The sequence below is a fragment of the Accipiter gentilis genome, chromosome 34, assembly GCF_929443795.1.
Source record: "Accipiter gentilis chromosome 34, bAccGen1.1, whole genome shotgun sequence".
Taxonomy (NCBI): domain Eukaryota; kingdom Metazoa; phylum Chordata; class Aves; order Accipitriformes; family Accipitridae; genus Astur; species Astur gentilis.
This window is the reverse complement of record NC_064913.1, coordinates 2476278-2501184: the sequence shown is the minus strand read 5'-3', so window position 1 is coordinate 2501184 and position 24907 is coordinate 2476278. Positions and strand designations below refer to the sequence as shown.

The following is a 24907-nucleotide window of genomic DNA, read 5'->3' as shown; positions in this document are numbered from 1 at the left end:
TTCTATTTTCTTTGTTCGGCTCATCCCTAGTCCCTATCCAGGACCTCGCTACCACCATTGTTGTCAATCTACAATCACTTATATAATACATGTATTTTTTCTTATTTTGCATGCCTGTCTTATCCATTTAGACTATAAACTCTAAAAAACAGTTGGTAATTCCTGCCCTAATATTTCTACTGCAGCTACCACAAGGAAGATGTAATTTCCGCTGACCATTACACACACTGTAAGAGACATGGAAACTGTAAGTTCAGCCATAATTCCTTGGCAGAAACACCTCTGCCAGTCTAAACTGGCATCCCCATTTTATGGCACAGCTATCTTGTTGCTTTTGTGTGTTCCCATGCAATGAAAATACTGTCCGTCCAAGAAATGACAATAAGGAGACTCATTTCAACTACGTTAAAACAGTGTTATGCTTATCATACAATTTAAGTGCCTTGCGCTTCACCCTTAATTTGGGTACAAGTTATGAGTTTTTACGTGCAATTCTATACTTACAGAGCTGTTATTTGATATTGTACTGCTTACAACTCTTCAAACCCACAACTCTAAAGACATCAAACATACAGCTGATGGGTACAGACTTGGAAAAGAGGAAAGTGTACAACTTGTCAGTAAACTTGACTTAGACAAAAGCTTCCTAAGGAACTCCAGCTATACCTTACAGTCAGCACACAGTGCTGACAAATCCAATTTTTTATTATGTTTAAAACCTTTCTCTGCAATAGTACAAGAGACAAGGGAAGCAAAACTAGTGGTGAAGACCTTGAAATAAGGACATTCACAAGACACACTGTGCCAGAAGTAGTTTACTTTTCCTAAAGGAACTGTATTCTTAGAGATAATACAACTAGTGAGTCCAAAGGTCCATATATAGGAGGCTCAATCATGTGAGATTAAAACCTTTTCCATACATAACCAGTTTTAGAGCTTTGCTCTAAGGCCAAAAGGGCACTTTGTCAAAAAGTCTCCCACCATTCCCTTACAATCTAAAGGCTATACAAGGGAAAGTCTGTGGCAAGGAAAGAAGATGGGTCAGGTGAACACATACCCATCAAACATTTCAAAAAAACCTGTTACTGCATAGTAAATTAAGTTGAGCATATATCAGCATGGATTACACCACAAACAACCAGTGAGAACTTCAGTGAATAAACAGTCACTAGGATGGTGCAACTTATTCTACCAAATGCACAAAAATTATCTCACCAACCTGCCCAAGTGGCCGAACAAGCTTGTAATTTTGGATATCAGCATGTTTTGGAAACACATCGGTAAGTATGCTTGACTGGTTCAGAGAACTTTGGTCATTAGTTGGACTGAAACATCCATTAATTACCTAGTCCCAAAATACACAGAATTATCCAAGTTAACGGTCTCTAACGCAAAAAGTTCAATCTTTACCAAAGCTACACAATGAATAGGCAGAAGGACACGATCATTTGTACCCACTGGCATGGTAATACAGACACAGCTAGTTCCTGAGCATGCCATTTCTCCTTTCCAAAGCTTTACTACACAAAGAACACCCCAGTTACTCAGTGTGACTGGTTTTAACCAGGACAGATTTTACATGTGGTCTCACAACACACAAATACAGTATTTGCTCCACTAACTTTGAAATAGGTTGCCGGTCTTCATGTCATAAAAAGGAATAGTCTCTTTAAGCTTTCCAGAAGTTTTAAGGCACCAACCTCCTGTCTGTGCCTCCATCCCTTCACTGCTATTGCTGCCTGTGCTAGCTAGATAAATCATGCTACTTGTAAAAATAAACACAGATTCTCAAAAAGCTGTAACAGATCTGTGAGGACTAGCACAAAGATTATAATTTCACATTGAGTTAACAAACACCCCTCCTCAAACCACCACCAAAAGGGGTCAAACAAATTAACGATAGCATAGGCATGTATATCATACTCTGTGCATGTTTTCCCATAGAAATTTTCCTATATACACTATACAATAATATTTTAATAAATATCAAGATAAATATAAACCATTAAAGGATGCCATTATATGTATTTTCCAAGTCATTCCTTAAAACCCACATCTTCAATTACCAGAAACTGGTGCTTTCAAATTCAAAATATTTAAGTGTTCTTGCTTATTTAGTCTATCCAGAAAAAGACAGCAGTATGAATAGCAAAACCAGATGTTATTAATAATATTTAATTAATATCACAAGCTTCCTACTGATTCAGTGCAACTCCAGAAACCTAGAATTTCTGTTGTCTTCAAGCAATGGGGACAGATAGGACATTTCTGAGGAGAACAGAGAAAAAAATTCCGGTGAGCAGCTGTGTCAAAGACCACCCCTCGCAGTCAGTAAAGCTACAAGTTAGCATTAAGATTTTAAGTTTAATGTAATAATCTTTTCATCATTCTGAACTGAACATTGAGGAGAAATCCCAAACAATTTTGTACCTTCATTTATTATGCACTTCAAAGGAAGAGCATTAATCTAGGCAGAACGTAACCAAAAGAACAATTATTTTATAGGTAGCAACAAGTATTTATAATGAAAAGGAAACATTAAGACTAAGGTTAAAGAAAACGGGTGCCTTTCCTACCCTTATAAGCAGATTCTCATGTTAATAAGGGTCACGTTTTATGTCAAAGATTTTAACATTACAGGCAGACAGCTTCCAAAAGTTGGAATTGTGAAAGTTCTTTTAACCATACACTCAAGATTAAAGCTAAACTTTTAGAAGTTTTAAGTTTCTCTTAAATATTCTCTATCACAATTTAAACACCACACTACATTAATTGTGTCCCAGTAGCCATATTTAAGTATGTGTGGTGCAGGAATGACTGGGAAATCAGGAGAATGATGTAAAAAATCCCATTTACAGAAGAAATTCAGTTGTATTCTATTCATTTATCATTTCCATTATGAGTAGCACCTATGTACTTTAAGCAGAGAATTTTACATTAGTTACATACAGGGAATAATTAAGATAACTGTACACCATTAAAGAAAAAAGTCAAAACGATGAATATTGATCATCAAAACAGTTGTGTTACACTCACTAAAGACCACTCTAAATATTGCAGATTAAATACTGCGCTACCCCATAAACTTTTACACTGCTAACCTCTGCTTGCTTTCCTGAAAAAAAGAAAAAAAAAATAAATCTTACTACTCTTGTGAAATCAGAGAGAAGTCCAAATGACTCAATACTAATATTTACGTATCTATGTCCCACTCAACTTGTTCTTCTTTTTATGTTGACAATGAAGCCCAGAAAAATGCCAAAAATAAATCATTATTTTTAAAATTGTTAATTCTCTACTAGAATTATGTCTACTAGAACTAACAGGAGGTAAGAGAAAACAAAACCACCTCTTTCAAAACCAAGCCTACATTTCTGAGATAACACAAATTCAATTTACAAGGACATATTGTTTCCTCCCATGTATAGAAAATAGGTTCACAGCTATCAAGTAGTTTGAAGTTTTCCTTTTGTGAATTAAACAGTCATTGTGAGATGGGATATTTTAAATTAACTGCTGTGCTCTTCCTTCTCAGAATTCTAAAGGTGACTACAGCTGAAAGACATGGTGTGTCCTGCTCTGCCTATCTTCTAATTAGCCAGACAAGATTCAATCCAAACCACTGCACTGATCCTGCTGATCAGAAGGCCACACTGTTACTAGTGCCAATAAAAGGGAGGCTGGACCATGAAGCCTAAGGAGAAATCATACTCTTCTTTTTTGGCAAGATGCATGTTCTGGTTTCAGCTGGGATAGAGTTAATTTTCTTTCTAGTAGCTTGTATAGTGTTATGTTTTGGGTTCAGCGGGAGAAGAATGTTGATAACACACTGATGTTTTCAGTTGTTGCTCAGTAGGGTTTATACCAAGTCAAGGATTTTTCAGCTTCTCATGCCCAGCCAGCAAAACGGCTGGAGGGGAACAAGGAGTTGGGAGGGGACACAGCCAGGACAGCCGACCCCAACCGGCCAAAGGGGTATTCCATACCGTGTGATGTCATGCCCAGTATATAAACTGGGGGGACTGGGGCTGGGGGGGGATCGCTGCTCGGGAACTAACTGGGCATTGGTCAGCGATTGGTGAGCAGTTGCATTGTGCATCACTTGTTTTGTATATTTCAATCCTTTTATTATTATTGTCATTTTATTATTATTAGTAGTAGTTTCTTCCTTTCTGTTCTATTACTTGTTTGAGATAAGATTGCTCTTATCTCAACCCATGAGTTTCACCTTTTTCCTTCTGATTCTCTCCTCCATCCCCCTGGGTGGGGGGGAGCGAGTGAGTGGCTGCGTGTTGCTTAGTTGCTGGCTGGGGTTAAACCACGAAAAGGTCATACTTTGGCAATTTTAAAGTGGTCATGAAAATACAGCTTCATTACAATGTAAAGAGATATTACAGGGATCTGCTAAAATAGATCAACCTGTATATCATTTCTACACAAACCTATAGAACACCCAAGGGAAAAGAAAACAGGCTGTAGCCTCTGAAACTGCTTTCTTTCAATGTATTTTACGTAAAGGTAAGTTAATATAAAGCTGCAGTTACGTGTGCAAAGTATAATTTCAAGCAAATACTAAAATCTGTTTAAAGTTTGGGAAAAGTAAGATTTTTTATAAAAAGCATAGTATTTCAGTTGCAACATCAAGAATGGTATTGATAAGGCTTATTAAACTCAGACTTATACAAGCAGCATGTCAGCATTCTACAACTTCTAACAGTGCTATTTCTAATTTCTATTTACACTGCAGTAACCGCATCAAAATTCTGCACAAATACAGCTTCAAAAGTTCCTGAATGTTTAGGAACAGGATTAGTGACCATTTAGCCAGTACAGATTTTGTTTACAAAAAAAAAGTCCACTTACTTTTGCATTTTCTTTAACATAAGAAGATAAAACTTCACTTAAGAGTACCAGTTAAGATTAAGCTCCTGACTTTTAAGCTGTTTCACCTGACTGATGGAAGTCATTCCCATCATCTTTCAAAAAGTCAACTACAGATGTGAAGCATCCTTGCAAACTCCAGCTCAAGTATTAAATTATACTTTACATAACCACGCAGCATGAAACCTTTGGAAGTTTGTGATTTGCTAAACCTGATTATTAAAGTGTTCAGCAACAATAGCTACAAACAGCAAGGTTTTTGTCCTGTCCATCCTGTCCCGTCCTGTCCCACCTCCCCCGCAAAAGATGAAAAGCATAAAGATTAATTTAGAGCGAGAACATAAACTTTAAGCCTTCATATGAAGTAGTACATTTCACAACTGATTTCTAATGACAACACAACATAAATAGCTTGATTTCACCTTAAAAATAATATTCAGTAAATTAGAAGGACAGTAGTATGTTTTAAAGAGTTATTACACTACTTAGTATTTCAAGTTGAAAGGATATCTTTGAAATGATAACTACGTATTGTTTGAAAATATTTTGGCGCTGGCACAGAATCTGCAAAGAATAGCCCAAGCTTTAACTTAATTATCCTTTTACAAGAATTGTGGTTTGAGAAAATACAACAGCTTCATAAACATAATAATCACTAAGCGTAACAGCCTTTGGCAACAATGTTCCAAAGCAAGTTTGGATAATCCAAGATAAACCATGACTCCTATTCCTTCTCTCTGTACTTTTGCAGTTAATATAAAAAATTCAAAAGCAAATGAAAATGGTGTGTCTCAGACTGTAAAAGCAAACAAAACACAAGCTTCTGTCAAAGCAACACATTACATCCAGCAATAACTGAATTAGTCAACAAGAGTATGTTACAGAAACAGCAATCCAACAAGATCTGCAAAAGCTACATTATTTTCTAGCACAGAAATAGAAAGGAATGAAGAAAATTTAGACACAGTTACAGAAGCAGTGTGAGATAATCATTATGCTAGTTACAGCGTACTTTAATCCCACATACTCTATCCGTTTATTGCAACCCCTTTGTCTACGCTGGAAGACACCCCAAAACAAAAGCAGAGAAGCCACTTATCCCTGCCTAATGATGCTGCAAATATTTTGGAAGTAATTTAGAACTAAGAAACATGATAATGAGCTACTGCTAAGACAGTAAAACACTGTAATTCAAATTATCTATGTAATAGGTGATATTAGGATAAATTAAGACAAGCACCCAAAATTAAAAATATTCCAAAATTCAGACTTCTTCCTAACTGATTCCTAGTCCCCTTTCTTTATCAGTTCCCCTTCAATTCCCTGTGCTCATCCACTACCTCATCTTACCTTGCCCAGCTTAATCCCAGCAACCTTCAGGCTGCTCACCTACGTGAAACACCCCAGCTTTCCACAGGTCCAGTTCTACATCTGAATCAGATGTATTCTCTATAATAGCTGATCATTAAAACATACTAGTAATTTGCTTACTCTAAACATGATACGTGCTTTGATACTGTTGTACAACTTCAAGTAAATTATTTAACTCTGAATATGTCAAAGATTATTAACCTAACATCTCTACACTCCTTCATAAATTCCAACCCATTTATGTTGACTATCTGAATATGCAGATCAATTTCTGTACATTATGTCCTATATTACAGTAGGAGAAAATTGTTGGTTTTTATCTAGAAGACAATACTGCTTAACAAGTGTTCTGGAAAATAACTAGAGAAGCAAGAACGTTATGCAAAGCACATGTACTGATGTTAACTTCCTTGGGAAGGAGAGAAGACTTTTAATTTACGTTATTTCAGTCACCCTATATACATCTATAACATCACAAGTGAGAGGGCAGCAAACCATAATGCAGAAGGGAAAACAAACAGTTGGAAAACTTTTAAATAATACATGATGGAACCACAGCCAGATTATATTCATCCCTTGCTTCTGCTGTGCCAGCAGCTGAAAGCCTGTTGTATGCTGCAAGGAGGGCTGCTGTCAAATTCTAAAACCTGCCTAGTGCTGCAGACTGATGCAAATTCTTCTATTGCAGCAGAGACAGTGACTTTTGCAGGCAGTCCTATCACACTAGCCTACTTCAGACAGGATCATGAGCATGTTAACTGTCCCCACTAACAGCCCTACACAGCAGCAACATGGATCAGTTAGCCCTAGTGGTGTAATTTTTACATTATTCAATCTAAAAATGCATTAGTTCTTGGCTGCTGAGGTGATACATTCTGCCTATTATAGTCACTGATCTAGGGCCAAACTAGATAGAACAAGTGTGTATGGGTTTGTTAATTTTGGCCATTTTTGATAACTCACTATGCACTGAAGCGATAACCAAGTTCTTTAATCTCTAGTACATCTAGGCTTCCTCGCTGGCCATCAGATAGCCTAGGGAACAAGAAGTAATCATAAGATCCTCAGAACTGAGTCTACTACTTGTGTGGTACTGTACATGACTCATTTGAGAGTTTCTCTAGAGAATCACCTATAGTTGACACTTTTGAGAAATTTAATTACATTTGCAAGTGTTTAAAATCTCTGCTAAGTCACTGCTATAGACTTATGCCATCAATAATGAAGTGTAACCTTAGATGAAGTACATCTAGTAGCTTAGTAAAAAAAGTACTAAAATAGATGTATAAAGAATGCATAAAATCTGTATGAAAAAAAATCACAGGGCACCAAATAACCCATTGGTACAATTCATTACATTAGACACAGGCCTAATGTGTGCCTATGAATGCATATGCTTCATAGGGAAGCGTTTACAGTTTTCTTGGAAATAAAATTAAGTTCTGGGAAGTAGCAACCACCATCACCAAGGAGCCAGCGGATAAATGCACTACCCTCACAAGGTGCCAGCCCCCCAACAAAACCCCTACCTCATTCAGGAGACAAACACAACCACTCATGAATCAGCTGCTAAATTGCTGCAGTTCACATCATGGCCTCTTAAAGCAAACAAACAAAAAAATACTGTAAGGCATACTGTAAACTGATTTACAAATAGTTTAATCATGGATGTGCAAGGTGATTGTGCAAAGCAAGCTGTAGGAAAAACTGCACTGCCTGCTCCAAGCTATGCTGTTGCTATTTTTGAGTTAAAATAAAAAAACCAAAACCTACTGACATCCAATTTAACTGTTAACACTTCACCCAACCGTACAACAGCTGGGCAAAACTGCCAATTAAACAACCTTACAATATTTTTAGAGGAATTAGGAATGATCTACCCACTGTGTATCTGCACCAGCATAAAAATTTCAAGTCTCAGTAATAATGCATTTCTATACAAATATTTTTTTAAAAAAAGCAACTGTCCCTAGTTCCAAATTACACATTATTTAACACACACACACACAAAAAGTGGAACTTTCTCCTTCTCCATATCTCGATTTGGAAAGAAAGTGCGATGGGATTTTACCACAGAGTAAAAGAAACTCAGCTTCTAGGTTTCTGAGATCTTTACCAAATTTCTGTTTAACAATAGTTTTATTCTCACCAGTAGCATAAAAGCAATATATTCACACACACAGAAGTGAAACCCAAAGAAAGTTTAAAATAAAGTTTGTTATTAGGGTTAGTCTATGAGTAACTCTGCAAGTAGCTTTTAACATACAAAATTTAACATCAAACATTTTGTTGACAGTTTTAGTTACATTTTATGCAAAAGTCTAGACTTGCATTTCAAGGACAACACCCCCTTATGCTTTCTAGTTTCATGTTCTTTTTACATGCCCCTATGTAGTTACAAAATTTCCTATAACTACCCACCTCCAAATAGTCCATTCCTAATGAAAGGTAATCAATGATGCGACTTCACTAAATTGTGTTTGGTATCAGAATTAATTCATAGAAAGCCTTTACAATGAATATAAACCAAGACCTCTCTCAAATCACTAAGTCAGCCCACAATATTTACTTTTTGAAGTAATATGTAAAATACTTCTACTGTTCACCATACACTGCTAGGCTTTATTATTCCATCATCTCAAGCATTCTTCTGTGCTATTTCCTTGTTTGTTCTGAAGTCAAGAATATAGAAGGCTTTCTGAAGCTACATTTCCTTGGTATAGCACACTTGAGAAATAACATCTCATACAGAACAAACCTAAAATCTAACTACTTCGAAACCTCATTAATACAGTATTTTACTTATTCCTCCTTAGCTGACAAGGAAGTTTTATATATTTCATTATACAAGAGTTTACATTCTTTTCAGCTCCTGGGTTAGGTCCAATTCTTGACAATCTGAATGCTAGCATTTCTACAGACTAATGATGGAGCAGAACATAAAGCTGAAAGGACCCAAGCAATGGAAGAGAGCCGAAGATTATCTTTCTATTAAAGAATGAACACTAGCTGTCCCTTCCCCATCCTAACCCCCACCAATAATTTTAGCTATTAATCAACAATAAAAGCTATGTTAACTTGCATAACTCCACTAAAACAAAAAACAAAACCCACACACATCCAGGTCACACACTTTTATGTGGGGCATTGGAAAGCAACGTGAAGAAATACAGTCTGCCTATTCTAGACATTTTGACATCTGACAGCAGGATTAGAAAACTCATCTGATTTCAAATATGTTTATTCTCTCGAAAAAAATCTAGCACTGTATGCAATCAGGCCCTACAGTGGTTCATAAAAAGCTGTCAGACAATTTCAAAATAGTTAGCTACTAAATGCATAGCATGTAGAAACAAATACTTAACTTTTTCCGTGCAAAATCCTTGAACTACATATTTCATGTACAATATGAAAACTTACACTTATGATAGAACACTTTATAAGAACCCAATGCACCATCCTTAATGCACTGCTCACTTTATAAGTCAGCACTAGAGCCGATCAATCCAATAGTACCACTGTAACCAGTCACCTTATAATCAACTCAAGAGCAGTTTGACATATCACATAACCGGTTAATATCACTCTACTTATTAGGATAAAGTATCTCATGGCAGTCATTATTTAATCACTTTATTAAGAACTTTCCCTAGAGTTCACTATTTATCATTAAGTACTTCAGTCAGTCCTCAAAGCCTCAGCTGAACAGAGGAGGTTTCCTCCTCTTCAGACATCTTCCTACTCCAAACTCCAAAGAAATCACCCTTCCTAAGGACAGCTTAGTAAAGGAGACCAGTAAATTCCAAAATGACCGGCATATGCTTAAGTTGAACCTTATTCTTGCCACATATCTCTCTAAGTTTTGTCACCTACAGTTCAATGAGAAGCCAAAACACTAAGCAAAATGTTACGTGAATCAGAATCTAAATAAACAGACACCCTCAAAATTGTGCTCCAATTTACTTATCAATAGATAAGAGCATAGGAGCTATCAGAGGTGAGATGTGAACATAAAAAATTTAACTGCTTGCCAATTAATTTTTTACACGCTTGTACCTGTGAACCTTAACATTTCACAAATATTTAAACCTGGACACAAACATTCACAGCTTGCCTTAGGCTGAGTCCCAGGGTAAATCGGAGGTGCTTCTGTCCTTGGAGGGGCGAGACAGGATAGGGGACAGGCTGTAGTATAAATAAATGTTATTGATTTATTTTACCATCAGCAGTGAAGAATTCACAGAAAAATGCTAAACTGATATGGTATTGGTACAATCAAACCTTCAGAAAGGTACTTTTCTCTTTCATTTTGCACTACTGACAATGTTAAACTACTCTTCACTTTGTTATGAAACTATTTAAAACCCACACCATTTAAAATTAGTAAGTTACATCCATTTAACAAATAGAATTCTATATTACAGCTGATATAAGAAATACAAACTCTTCAAGGGAAGTAAACTTAAATTTAGCAGACACACATAAAGTTGTGCTCTAGGGGCCAGTTTATAGGGACTTAACAGAACAAGGAACCCTGAAGCAGAAAGAAATACATATTTATTAAGCAAACATACTGACACTTATGGACTAAAGTCACAGTAAAAGAAAACACATTTGTGAAGGTCAGATGATCCACATTCAGTGTTGGCACAGAAAATCCAAGACAAATAACTTGAACTTTAGATTTTGAAGGGCACTTTGTTGCCCTTCACTAGTAGAAATATTTCAAGACTCTAAGTGGCCAGAAGTATCTTAAAATAACAGTCATAATATACACTTAAACCCAAAGAGTCTTACAGAAACTAGAAGCTTATCTAAGTTTCTGATATATGTTGTACCTCTGAGACAAAACACACATTGCTCTAGAACTAAAGACCCAGAGGACGAGCTGGAAATCCTCTCCCCACCTCTGTTATCAGAAAAAGTTCTGGAACTTGGGGAAGGAGTACGCAAGCACTGGCTAAGAAAGGTTCACCCATCTACCTGTCTACCAAAAAAAGGAGGAGAAGGGCAGAAAAAATAATAAGAAAAGTTTGTCTGACACAAACACATTCCCTGTGTAGCACATTCCCTTTTTCCCTTCCTGTATACATTCTTTTCTAGTCCAGCAATTTTTAGGAATGGAGCACTCTCTGGAGTTGCAGGACTGACCGATTGACATGTATTCCTCAGAATTTCTCTAAGTATAGGCACAACAATGTTATTGTAATAATACTAAATAAATACCACAAAGTTCAAGTTTAGAGAACAATTTATTGGATAATATTGTATTTAATATTAGTCTGTTCATTACTTTTTAAGATCTAAAATGTCTTAACCAAATGCCTTTTAATAATAAAGATTAACATAATGGTACCCTTCCTAGCAAAATTGCTAGTGCAGAGGAAGCTGTCTCAGGAACTGAACACCATTGCCTAAAACTTACACAGTAAATGAAGAAAGAGACAGCTATCAGAAAGATAAGAAAGTAGGCATTCACGTTCACAGAGCATCCAAACACTTGCCAATTAAATGCTTTTAGGAATCTTCAAGGAGGGACCAATTATTTAAGAATTTAAGACTACTTCCAGTCTAGCTGCACAAATACTGTATAGACTGATACGAAACATCCATCTTACTTTAGCATTAACATTTGTACACCTGAGAGAATTATCACTAAAACCACCACTGCCCTAGTCTTTTTACATTTATGGCGATACAAATTGGTGAGTTACACATACACTGCACTCTCAATTTCAAGGCATGAAAGTCTACTCAGTAGATTTTAAGTGAATGAAACACAAGGCAGCTGCCATGACCCAAAAGAGATTCATGATGATTTAACTCTGCTATCCTAAAACATTTCTAAGACAGGTAGAGCAAGCTATGTGTTAAAATTTATTATTTTAACTATTATAATTGTTTTATTTTTTCATTGTATTACCAGCCAAAAACATTCAAATAATGAGCCCCAAAAGTTCAACCTTCTCAAAAAAAACCAAACCAAAACCAAACAAACACCACCACAAACAAAAAACAAAACACAAGCCACAAAATCCTTGGGTCCCAAAGTTTCATGAGACACGAAGAAAATATTTAAGAGTCATTTGGCTTTCCTTATTGGGGGGGGGGGGGGGGGGGGGCGGGAATTACCTCTGTTAATATTAGCTTTAGTTCTGCAATAAGTCAAGTATAGGACATGGCACTTAAATACTACTTTTATTGCCAGTTTAATTCAATTTGTATGTCATTTAAATTAAAGCTGCAGATTACATCTGATTTGACTCACCAAAGAAACCTGCCAAGTGCAGAAAAAATACTTACTAACTGAAATCATATACGATAATAAAAGTCCACAAAATCTGACACTGTACTTGCACAACAGAGTTTAAAGCATGCCACCCGTCCTCTTTGCTTACTCCAGAAGTAGAAAGTATAGTGATCAGACACGCAAATCAGATTTGGAAGATATACAGCAACACACATTTCACAGGTCTCTACAGGAAAAGACCCAACGGTAACATGCATCCCTGTCAGCTTTGGTAGATAAAAACGTAGTTTATCTATATAAGCAGAGACACAACAGGATACTCTAATACCCATGAAGAAAAGTCAGAGGTGGAATAATTTCCTCTTGTAGTAGCATTAACATATGTAACATACAATTATACTCAAAAGTTCCCTAAATCAAAGTGAAGAATATGACATGAAACATAAATAAAGACATCGAAGGGGGGAGGGGAAGAAATAAAAAGACAGACAGATTTGAGTGTCAGAAGCAGCAGGGGAAAAGAAGAATATGATGCAGAAATACAAGATGCAGGTCTTCAAATTCAAAGACAATGAGCTTTAGCTTGATGAGGAAAGCTAGCAGTCAGAATACTGAAAAATCATACCAGCTGTATTTTAAACAGATTGCAAAAATAGGAGTATCAGGAGAAGAGGGAGGAGGTACTTAGAGTACTCCAGATGACAGATGCAGGCCTAAGCTTCATGCAGAGACAGAATAAGAAAACGTGCTCTTGAAAATGTTGTTTGGACAAGGAAGAAGAAGGATATGAATAAAACATGACTGTGGATTCAAGGAGAAGAGGAAAAAAAGAGGGCTACTCCCCAACAACTGCCCCGGGCAAGAGAGGATTATACTGCTGTCAGCAGCATTGCAAATGGCAAGCAAATGAGTTAAATTTGAGAGAGATGATAATGAGCTCTGGGACATTCAAAATGTTTATGATAATAAGAAACACTGCAAGGAAATGCAGGACCGAATGAAGGCACATAGAGGCACAAAACTCTACAAAGAAATGCAGTAAATTAAATAAAGGAGATAGCATGCAAAATTTCTATGAACGCTGTATGCCTTGGGATTAGTGGGAAGAGGGTACAGAAGAGGGAAGATGCTTGCAGCAAGCAGTACCACAGGTGCCGGAGAGGGAAAAGGCTGTGACAGCCAGGCAAGTTTCCCTACATCCTATCTCCTCTTATTCCCACAAAGCTCAAGCACCTTAGCTATACACTTTATAAAAAACACAGCTACACTTTGAAAACGTTAAGTAGTTTTTATTGTATTATTGTACCACCTGACAGATGCATAATAACAACTACTTTCAATTACAATTATTGTGGTGATTTAAAAGCAAGAGCATATTTTATTTAAACTAAAATTTGTAATCTAATTACATGCTTCAATCGGTGTTTGAGTTACTGACAAATACAGACAGCTACAAAGAAAGCAGTAGTACACCCTCTACTTCTAATGGTTGGCTGGAAAGGCTAAACTTGTTGAGTGACATCAAAGGAAAAAAAAAAAGTCCCCTTCTATTCCAGTAAGATTTTTTTTTTAAAGAAAAATAACAACTGTGCTTTAAAGGAGTAATTTAAAAGAGATATATGCTTTTTAAAAACATATATACAATAAACTCTAAGATGTCGGAAGAATCTTAACATACTTCCCTAAAGAAGTAGCCCTCCCTGTGTTTGCTTGGTATCTTAATTTGCCTTTGGTTTCAAAACTCTAGGCTTGCCAAGAGCTATTCCTTTCAAAACCTCAGGAATTCCATTACTAGTTTTAAGCTAAATTAAAGGAAAATAGAAGCATTCAACGCATGGCAAAAGTATGCACAAAGTGTTTGTTGATACTCATAAATAGACTGAAAAATTTAGACATGTCTGAAGGATAACTGCTGCACAGTCAGCTCTGTTTTGCTCTGCTGTGTGGCTAAGCAAAAAGCTACTGCTGTCCCTTCAGAAAAGCTCAGCATTACATACATTGCTACGAAGATCGAACACAGCACTGGATCGTTCATTTTTCACTTTAAGTTTATGTATAAACCAAAGTTTGCATTTCTGCAGGGATAAAAAAAAATAGTGGGAGTTTCCCTGTTAAAGCTACCGCTTCAACATCTCCATTTGGGAAAAAGATGTCACACTGTCCTAAGGCATGGCAAAACCAGTCAACTCTCCACACTGCCAAATATCTTGCAAGTCATGAAATAAAGACATTCCACCTCAGAAACACATTAAATATTGTGCGGATGAATATCTTTCCAGTGTTCACATAATGGGTTCCTTCCAACTCACAATATTCTCTGATTCTAAACAAGCAGTGTTACTATACTCACTTTTACTGACTGGATTATGGTAAGAATGAAATGTCCCCACCTGTATATTGTGCCAGGTGTCATTACTAACGCAGAAGAAGGTAATATCCCTGTGCAAAGCATTTTAAAAAATTTGCTTGAAAGATAAATGCTTCATTTGTTGTCAAGGTGAGTAATCCCAGCAGATAAGAACTACTACGCAGTTTAACTTCTTTGGCAGCAGCCACAGGAAAACAGTGGAAATATCAACACACCAGTTTAAACTGCAGCTCCAGTGAGAGATGGATCAAAGTTCTGCATCTCCCATTAGAAACACAGGAATCCAGGTACTGGCGTATGGGATAGAGAGTCTATTTTACCCTTGAAAAGGCAGGAAATTAAAGCAACTTTTCACCATTGAGTCAGCACACAGAAACGGATCAGTGGTTTACAGTAACCATCACCACTGTATGAACGACAGCAGTAGCATCTCATCCCTGCCAGGACCAAAATCACTATGAAGAAAAGCCAAGGGAAAGAAGTCAGTTCTTCAGACTAAAAACACGGTGCCCCAGTCTCCCCTGAGTTTGGAGTACAGTCCAGGATAACTATCACTATCTCAGATATGCCCACTACCCTATAATTCTCAGCTTTTATTACAAGCATAGACAATTCATACAGTATTTCTGAATTGCATTTTCCTCAACAGAAAAGTTAACAGGCGCATGTACAAGAAAAAGCTGAATAGCAGGAAATTTTTCTGTAAGATACATGTTTATCTTAAATAAAGGAAAAAAGGATGAGCTAAAACCTACATTTAGAATCTTCTTAAAAAAATCTCAGTTCAAAAACATACCAACACAGAGGTGTTTCTACCAACAGCCAACACTGAACCTCAACCTTTACATCAAAAAAAAAATTAAAAAAAAAAACAGTTCTGTGAGAAGTGGCAGGTCTAGTAACTGTGGCTGATCCTGGAAGCTGAAGTAAATAAAGGTGGCCATCCAGCACAGGCAGCTATGACAGCAACGACACACAACACAGCAATTTTACCCTTGCAGTAATTCAGAGGAACACATTGCCTAACTTAGATATTAGTATTACTTTGTCAACTGAGATTCAGGCAAAAAGTTTAGGCATTATCCTGGACCACCTGAGAAGTCAGTGACAGATTAAGTACAGCTCATGTGACAAGAAGTTTCTCATCTCACTACCCCACATATGGACATGAAAGCATTTTAGAAGAAGAACAAATAGGACATGAAATTACTCTAAGACAAGAGAAGGAAACAGTCAGTAATCACAACACCATTTCCACTAATTAGAAAAGAATGCATATAGTCAGTCCCAAACACATAATAATCATGAAATTTTATTGTATAAACACCAGAAATAAGTTATTAGTTCTTGTTATTAAACCCAAGGGATAATTATTTCTGTTGTCATTTCAAGCTTGAGGGAAAGACTGAAATTCTGGAGAACCACATGGCTGCAGGAAGATGGGCCTCAATAAAGATTGAACTAAATTGGTTGTCGTGATTGTTGCCACCCTGCAAGAAGCAATGAAGAGGAAACTTTGAAGAGTACACTATACTTGGAGAACACAACATATACACACATATTTATAGGCATACATACTTACATGAGAAAACACCACACACCAATTTATCGCTAGTTCAAGTTCAAAAAGAACGTTCACATCTAACACTGATTACACAGAAGGGCCAACAAGAAAAGATGATGCTTAAGAGTGGAAAATTTCCAAGTCTGTTATATTAGGACTGCTGTTCTACAACTTATACATAATTAAAATATCATCTGCATAGGCTGCGTGAAATTATACATCTCTGGACAGCAGTTTTTGGCCAAGAGCTCCTCAAATAGCTTTGATAAAGATGATGTGATTCAGTAGCAGACAAAAATAACACTCATTACATTTGTTTCAGAAAACGTCACTGAAAAGCTGCGGATAGGTCATCTCTTCCAGCAGTAGCTACTGCCCAGAGTTACTCATTGCCACCCAGCAAAGAGAGGTTACCACCCATACAGACTTGCAAGAGAGCGTACCATGTAAGAGCACACTAATCCACTTCAGGAAAAATTAATCAAGGTAACTGACCAGTGAAGGTAGACTGAGCTAATACTGTCCATTTAACTGCTGATCATGCCTAAAGCATGTAACACTGCATACAGCTTCTTTGGTGGAAAGGATCATTAAGCATGGTAATCTATGGCAGAGCAGTAGAGACAAATGACTGGGGGACACAGTATCTACAATTTTCCCAGATGTTTGCCAAAAGAAAAAAAAAAAAAAAAAAAAAATCAATGCCTATCCATATCCTGAAACATTAAGTACAACTTTTGTGATAGCCTGAAAGCCTTAAGACAGATTTTGAAAACCACTAACCATTAAATGGATTAAATGGTTACTTAAGAAGAAAAGTCACACACTGCCTCCTAGGAAACTGTCTGAAGTTATAATATGTGTCTTAGGTCAGCCTCATAATTTTCATAGGTTTGTTCATTTGGGTTTTTTTAATCTACTCATTACTGCAAAATACCTTGCAGTTTTCTCAGTGGACACTCTGATCACCATTATTTCTGATTTTAGTCTTTTAAATTTAAAAACTCAAGATACAGGCTGAACAAATTCATCGTTTCAAGAATTTGATGGATGAAGAGCAGTTACAAACAGGAGCGTATTTTTCCCATTAAGTACCGCTAAATGAAACAATAGGTACCAAATAAAAATACTAAAAAAAGTTAGTTACTATACAAAAGGCCAGATTCTTCCCTCAAAATCCCTTCAAAGTACATTATGAAATCAGAGACACACTGCCACGGATTAAGGGGTCTTAGATGTAAAATATGCCCATGAACCATAACTGAACAATGTCTTCAAACCCTCAATGCCGTACGAGCTTAACCTCACTGAATGAGGCCAGTATCGAATATACTTTAAACTGGCATAATGTGTCACTGTCACCAAAAGAAACAGACACACCCTGCTCCCCTTACTGCTTGCTTCCACCCCCATCTTTGCGCCAGCACAAATGTTTGTGCAGCAAACTGATCCAGCTTAAACCTAACCTTCCCCTCCCTGCCCCTCCTCCAAGTTAGTTCAAACCTCAACCCAGTTCACCACATAACCATACAAGTATTTGCCTGCACAAAGGAGGAAGCAGCAGAGCGGGGTGGAAACAAACAGGACCATGTTTTTCAATGGTGGAGCTGGTCTATGCCAGCTGTACGCCTATGCAAAGCAGTAGGTTGCAAGCTGGAGTCCCGTAACATCAGGCTCACACCTTCAGGCTTCTCCAGTGCCGCTCTTCCCCTCCCTCTCCCAGATCCCACCTCTCTGCTCACACAGCCACTGACAGGTATGCAACTGTAGGATGAGTCGGTTCAGGGCACCGAGTCAATTAAAAACTAACTCTACCAAAAAAAAAAAAAAGTTGCTAGTTTTCAGCCAGTTCAGCTTCCTGAACCAGCTCCCGGCGCAATCCTTACCGGCACAAGGAAGCAAGAGGAGGAAGGAGGCTGGGAAGGCGGAAGGTCCAATTTTGATCAGCTTGTGATGCTGTGGAAACACACTTGTACACTGCCACATTTTAAATTTAAACTCGCCAGAGTGGCTGAACACTATTGTTTTAATTAATTTGTTCCTAAGAGTAAACCTTGTCCAAATTTTTTTCAGAAACCTAAGCAGCCATAGTCTACTGGGGCACAAGCAGCAGGAAGCAAGGCCAGTTCACTGCATTAACCAATTCCGCTCTTCGTGTTTAACAAAATTAAGATAGAGCACTAGTTACTCTATCTTGATACTTTCACCAGATATTCTTTTAAATATCACTGATTTAATCACCTCAGACATTTCCACAGGAAGAACATACACGTAATAAAACCAACGCAGTCACGTTAAGTATTATCTTAACTGTAGTTTAGTATTTACAAGGAATTTAAACAAGGGTTTAGGTGATTAAAGTGGTCTTACAAACCCCTCTGCTCAGGAGTGAATTTCATCCGCTATTCAAAAAGTTGTTTTGCTTAAACTACAGGACCCAATGATCACAGAAGTGAACTAAATTCATTTCAGTAAGTTCAGAATCAGACCCCTAATAAACATGGCTATAGCGACTTTCAAGCTAATTTTTGAACAGTAAAGTATCGTAACTAGGAGCACAGACAGACCATTAGCAATGATCTTGCTAACTTCCAAACAATAGGATTTATTTCTGGATTGTTAGATTTAGCAGGGAATTATTTCCATGGCAAGTAAATATATTTGTTTACGTTCATTCAGTTAACAAAGAAAAGAAACATAACCCTATCAATGCAAAAGACAAAACGTATCAACATTACAGTTCAAAAACTGTGTAACCAAGTGCAGAATCAGATTCATGTACCCACAAACCAGTCTTCCCAAGTGCCATATATTATATTTTTACAGTCTATGAAACTCTCATCTTACAAATACAGATTCTTTCACAAACTACCACCTGCCCATCGCAACAATTTAAGACAACCTTTCTTAACAGAAATTTCCTGTATGATGAAAAAGTGTTCCAAACTACTCCGCCTATAAGAATTATACAGAAATGAGAACAGTTTGTTTCAACTGCAACTCACCATGAACATTTAAGACAGGACGCTGAACTGGAAAGTGAGCAAAACCCTGGAAAGCCATTTAACCAGATACACATACCACTGCTGGCGCATTGTTTCAAAAAGCATTTTCAAAGCGTTCTTGACACGGAGGCAAATAAACTCAGGGAATCTCAGTCAAGGAATAATATTCTTAATCACTTTCTATTTGGAACGGAGTTAACAGGTTTTGGACTTGAACTAGTGATTTATACTGATACAGGTTTCTTTTTAAGCAAGGGTAGACAGGTGTGCTTTTTCAAATGCACTTGCTAACTGAGGAAAACAGACAACAAACTTCCCTGGCAGTTCTGCTGACTTTAACAAGAAAACAGGATGCTTATTGGATCTGAACCCACATATCCTAATACCGAATCACTTTTAACACAGCAAGAAATCTTAAAAAAATTAGGTTTTCATTCCCCTAAATGCAAATATGTTGTAGAGCTAGCAGAGCAGATTTAATGACAGATTCAAAATGTAGAATTGCTGCTAACATTAACACCCTTAAAGAAAGCTAAAAAAATATTTATTCAGAAAACTATTTTGCTCATTACACTATATGTTACTTTGTCACTAGCACTTTAAGTAAAAAAAAAGCTAAAAAAATCGAAGACTATTCAAAAAAGTCACAAATAAAAAACTTGTTAAAAATATTAATAGCAAACCAGAGTTGGCAACTTTTTCAACACTTACTAAAATCAACCCTGGCTTCTACAGTATGTATTCATTGCAATAATGGTATTATTTTCAACTCACAGTCCATCAACATTGCTAGAGATTTCTACTCATGATTATCACTTCTTATGCATTAACATTGCACAAGATGCAGTGACCAGAAAGATGAGAAAACGTGCTTTCACTTTCCAGAAAATCAAGTTGAGATGAAGAACCGAGTCAAACCTTTTGACTTTTGCGACTCTTCAGATCTACCCTTCCTACGTTCCCATCTACAGGTATGTCCGAGGAAGGGCAGTTTAAAGTGACGAGCAAGCGGGCTAGACATGCCTTTCATTCATACACACAGCACCACTGTGGAAAGCCCAGAGGACCCCCTTCCCCTCGGAAAGCTCTTGTCCACCGGCCCTAACCCACCGACCCGACAGAGCGCTCCATTAGCCTCGGGGCTCGCACCTCGAAAGCCCCTGGACTCGCTGGGCGACGAGGAGCGGAACACGCACTTGTCTGGAGAGGCGTGTGGCAGAAGCAGCCGACCTGGAGGAAGGGGCAAGCGCTTGACAGGTCACACAAGACGAGACCGCACTACCAGACACACCAAGCCCCGAAGAGGCGGGCGGTCAGGCCTCCGGCATCCCCACCCCGCGCCAGACCTGCCCCCCCAGCGACCCCACCGCCAGCACAACTTTTAAGCGCTCGTCTTTTGTGTTTTTTTTTTTTTAAACTCACGCTCCGCTCGCCCACCCCCGCTCCCTCCCTCCTCAGACCAAGGCGGCGATTCCCCCCCCCCTTCCTCCCCAGCGGCCTTCCACCCCCGCCCGCAGCCCCCCAGTGCCACCCCCACAGCGAGCCCCACCAGGGAAAAGAGAGCAAGGTCCTACCGCAGGGCACGTCCCAGCCCGGCTCCCATGGGAGAAGGCGAGACGCGGGGCCGCTCCCGCCCACGGGCGAGCCGAGCCGAGCCGGGCCCGGCCCCGGGAGCCTCCGCTGCCGCCCCCTCCCAGCGGAGCCGGCAGGGCACCCCCGCGAGAAGGAAGGGGGGGGGGGGGGGGGACGGGGGACGACGGACGACACACAAGGACCAGCACCCACCTCCGCCATGAGCCCCGCGCTGGCCGCCGAGCCGGCCGGGCCGCCTGTGACGGGAGAGACGGCGGCCCCCGCGGGTAACGGCTGCGCCTCCCGATAGCGGCAGCAACAGGGCCTCGCTCTGGGCCGGACTCTGCCTCGCGACAACTTCCGGGGCACGGCGCGAACGCCTTCCGGGAGCAGCGGCCAGCGGGGGCGGGGGCAGCGGGGGGGGGGGGGGACCGGGGGCGCCACGGGGAGCCGTTGGGGGTGCACGAGGGCGGTGCTGAACGGGGCGGGGCGGGGGCGGGGCGGGGGCGGAGCCGTTCTGTCAGCCGGCCCTGTCAGTCATCCGGCCCCGGCCCTGTCAGCCCGCCCCGGCCCTGTCAGTCACCCGGCCCCGCTCCTGTCAGCCGGCCCAGGCCCAGGACCGGTCACCCGGCCCCGTCACCCGGCCCCGGTCCCGTCACCCGGCCTCGTCCCGGTCACGGAGCCGGCAGGGCTTCTCCCGGGAAGCGGCACGCAGTGAAGAACACGCCTCAAAGCGGTGCAGGGGCCAGCTGTGAGGGAGGCGGCCACGAAGCGGGTCTTACTGGTTTCTCAGGTAAAAAAAAAAAAAAAAAGAAAGCAAGCTGTAATAGCGCGCACAGGTTTGGAAGGGATTGGCTTGGTCGGTTGGGTTTGATTTCATTTTCTTGAGAGGCAGCCTCCATCAGTTGTGTTGTACACGGTGTCACGGTGTTATTTTAGACGCTGCCGTGGTGACTCGTCTACAGCCGTTGAAGTTGCTCTGTTTTCATGAAGTACATGATGGACAGCTGAAAGGAAAGGTAGACAGTGTATATGTTAAAAACAAAGATACAGCAAAAAGAACTGTGGGAAACGAAGAATGAGAGAAGGTGCCGCGCCTGCACGTTGTGCAGATTTGTGGAACACTGAACACTCCTAGCTGGTGCAAAAAGACACCTCACGTTTGTTCTTACTGACGCTACCAATACATCATGTTGTCTGTTGCCTGTTTACAGACAGTACGTGTGACAGGTCTTGGGCCAGAAGACCTTGTAATCTACAATTAATCATGAATGTGTGATTATTGTCCCAACACACACACAAATCAAACACATTGCTCGCAGTTAGAGCAGCCGGCAGCCTGCACAAAACTCTCAGCTTTGTCTCAGATCATGCTACCTAGGTTTCCTTCTTGTTGTCTAGCTTCTTTGGCCTTGCTCTAACTTCTGACCTTTCCACCAAACAATGCCTAGCACCAAGTTACTTCACAGAACTCGTCTGTCTATGTATCTTACCTTATCAGGTGTTGTGCAACTCGTGTTTTGACTGTGCTTCAGTTATCCTAAGTCTTGATGACAGGGAGAATGAAGACTCATGCTCTGGCAGTTGCTCACCTTTCCTCCCTTCCCTTGACAGTTACTGCTTCATAGCAGAAGTGGCAGAAGCAAATGGATGACATTACTCCACTACCCCAATATTCATTTAATCTGTAGGTTGTATGAGAGCTGGAGGAGCTGAAGTCCATGCAGAGATTTTCTTCAGGTGTACATGCTAGAAAGGTGATAATATCTAGAAGGAAATGGGGAGAGGGAGCACAACTGCAGTTTAACATTTGTACCATTGCAGCTGTTGGCTTCCGTGTGTGTGAGTCAGTGCTCAGAGAGCTGGATGGATAAAGCAGAGCGAATGGGATTTTCCTGTAGCTGAGTCACGTAATATGTGAAAGCACGTAGCAAACTGTCATCTAACATACAGTATATGCCCATATCCCATAAATGTAATATATCAATGGGCTACAAAGCAATGAGCTGCTCTTAAGATAAACATCTGCAGGATTCCTCATGACCTTCAGGTCCTCTGTTATGCAGACTTGCCGTAAAGTCTGCTTGGCTTCAGTTGTTGATCTCCACCTGTGAGTACACATTCAACTAAATATTTGTACCTTACAATTTTTCCATAGCTGCCTCAGCAGTGTCTGGATGAGCAAGGAACAAAGTCTCCACACGTCTCTTCTGCTGGGTCATTTCTTTCTTTTTCTACTTCCTCTAGCTCTCACCATTCCTCCACCGGCACTTGTGAATGGCTGCATTTAAACTGTATGTCAGGATTTGTATTAACTTTGGATAGCATAGTGTCTCTTCGACAGTCAAGTTCAATGTCTTCATCAGAGGTGAAGTGCTGTTTTTGTTCACCTGTGAAATTGGTCATCTTCACCGTTTACCTGATTGTTATCTTACCCAGCTCACCCAGATTTACTGACAGACCAATTCTGTATTTAGATACTGGTACTTTGCTGTGCTCCGTGGCTGTTACATATCTTTCTCCAGGTGGTTTTCTGGCTTCCTAAGACCTTGCTCTGTCTCATTCCTGCTGAGAATTTCAAACTGGTCACATTGTTGTTCCTTCTCTTTCTCACTTCATAGATATTTTGGATACATGACATATTGGTTGCTGGTCGTATCTACAATCATTTTTGTCATCCCAAACTGAGATCATTGCAGCTCTGTCCAGATGCTGTATCAATTACTAGTCTTTCAAAGATTGCATAGCTGCTTGCAGACTTCCGCTATGAATTTACATTGCTTTAAGTCCTCTGATGGCATTTTCGGTTCTGTTAGATCTTCCTAAAATTTCTTTAGATCAACTTTGAAGTCAGAGACCTCCTCTGTTATTTCACTATAGCTCATATTCTCTCTTTTTAAAATTGGATGCTGCTAACACCTTTAAAGCTTTTCCATAAGTGGTTAGCCCAGAGCTAAAATTTGTAAAATTATTATTTTAGTAGCTAAACATTTCCATTTGTTTGCTTGGGCATTTCTTACATGGTCTTATACAGTGGCTACTGGGTGCGCTAAATGCACAGCTTTTCTGAGGCAACAAACATAATCATACATTTCATCGTTCTCTGATTCATAACTGGTTTACCCAATTAAATGTTCATTTTAAAGGTGTTAAATTTTAGTACTATTTAGAATTAACACCTTTATTAATAATGAAACTTTCACCTCAAATGAAAAATTTCAGGTTAACACTGCCTTTTTATTTAAAAATTAGAAGGTCATATAAATATTTTGGAAAGATTCTTAGTCTTTGAAGAGGAAATAAAATTGAACTGTGTCAGATATGCTGTAGCTTGTATTTCCACAAGTTCTCATTTCACTGTCCTAATGTATTTCAGTGTCGGTTCATAGTCCCCTCTTGTTCTACTTCCTGAATTCTTACAAGATGGTATTCAACATTTTGTGGTGGGTTTTATCAATTTGGACTCTGCAGGTCAAGTGCTTTTGCCTGTGACCTATGTTGATTTAGGCAGTATTCAACTCTGTGAGCAGGAGAGCAGTCCAGTCGCATACAACATTTTAACAGCACATGTATCTGATTAATAAAGTGCTCCCTTATTTATCTTGTATTCTTTCTTAATGCCTGGGCCTGACAAAGAGGGGACTCTTGGGGAATAGAATGCCAAGTTCTACATTGTGTTTCTGCCGTTTCCTTTCATATGTTGTTCAGAGATTCATGGCGACAAACCTCTCAGGGGTATGAAGTGAAGGAGTTATATTTCTTCTTCCCAAGAACTTAGGAACATATCCCATTTCATGTATAGTTTGTCTTCTCGTCGGGGAAGTCTTTTCTGATCAGTATGAGATGTGTACACCACAGCATGAAGCCTGGATGTATTTTTGGAGATGGATGCTGAT

The 24907-nt window shown here is 39.3% G+C and overlaps 1 protein-coding gene across 2 annotated transcripts in view; it reads right to left on the bottom strand.

Annotated features, from left to right (window-relative positions):
• FRS2 (fibroblast growth factor receptor substrate 2) overlaps positions 1 to 21356 on the bottom strand; it is a 59192-nt gene extending 37836 nt beyond the window's left edge. The window contains exons 1-2 of one of the 2 annotated variants that reach the window (XM_049792055.1): positions 21225 to 21356; positions 20589 to 20669 (exon numbers count right to left, since the gene is read on the bottom strand). The gene's annotated coding sequence lies outside the window, so the exon portion shown is untranslated. The remainder of the gene's footprint in view (positions 1 to 20588; positions 20670 to 21224) is intronic. The other variant, XM_049792054.1, reaches the window with a different exon arrangement.
• Positions 21357 to 24907: the final 3551 nt, after the last annotated feature.